Source organism: Cornus florida, unplaced genomic scaffold (genome assembly GCF_030987335.1).
Source record: "Cornus florida cultivar Cherokee Brave unplaced genomic scaffold, ASM3098733v1 CherokeeBrave_3.0.0_Hap2_Chr11, whole genome shotgun sequence".
Lineage (NCBI taxonomy): Eukaryota > Viridiplantae > Streptophyta > Magnoliopsida > Cornales > Cornaceae > Cornus > Cornus florida.
Genome location: NW_026775581.1, coordinates 127,418,492 through 127,419,606, shown reverse-complemented (window position 1 = coordinate 127,419,606; position 1,115 = coordinate 127,418,492).

Sequence of the window (1,115 nt, the reverse complement as noted above, 5' to 3'; positions counted from 1 at the left end):
AAGTACTCTAGACTCCCAGTAAGAGATTGTTGTGGTTTTATAGAGTCTGATTAAGTGGAAGATTTTTAGAAAGATTTAATTATATGGAAACTTCAAGAGTACTGAATTTTAGGGAAATTTCAGTTTCCTAATCTGTTAGGGAAAATTCAGTTTCCTAATCTGATTTGACTTCCGTATTGGTTTAAGGAAAATTCAGTTTCCTGATTTGATTTAATTTCCTTATTAGTTTTGGATTCTACAAAAGACAAATTCTTGTAGGTCAAGTTTGGAGACTCTATAAATAAGGTGAGAAAGTTAGAGAAAAATTTGTGCCAATATAAGAAAGAGCAATTGAGAGAGATTGAGAGAGAATTCTCCTTATAATTCTTCATCTTTTTCATAGTGATTTTGTTCGGTGTGCTCCATGGACATAGCCCTAAGATTTGGGTGAACCATTTATATCTTGTGTTCTTGTGTGTGATGTTTTTTTATTCTTCGTGATTGCTTGTTTATTCCTTGAACAGTGCGTTGTTATTTTGCGTTTCCGCCACAACAACTGGAATCAAATTCCGTTGATTATGTAGTGCAACTCAAACAATTTCAAGTCAATCCATTCAGTTGTACTTGTCGTGTAGTACATACTTCATCTAAGAATATTTATTCTAAAAACTAAACGAGACAAAAGACAAAATAATAATAATAATAATAATAATAATAATAGTCAAACAGAGAGAGATTTTGGCAAGGAATTAAACCGTGCTATGTGAATATATGCAAAAAGTATTATTATAAAGAAAATATTTTTGTTCCGAAATTATGAGTGGAAAAGGAATTCTTGCCTAATACAGCTAATTAACTATGAATTTTAGAAATATTATAATCCCATCACCCTAACTTGGCCTGGAGTGAAAAAGAATTGCTCAAACAAAGAAATTTGTCCTAAAGAATTTGATAACAGCCCTTTGACGAGCTTAGTTAGATAAAAGTATAAAATAAAAATTAAAAAGGGTAAAGTTCAAAACAATTTCATCTATAAAAATGTGCAAAAAGTATTTTCTAACATTTGAAAATATGTAAAAATTGATTCTAATATCTGAATTTTGACCAATTTTTAAATATAAAAAATCCAAAATTCC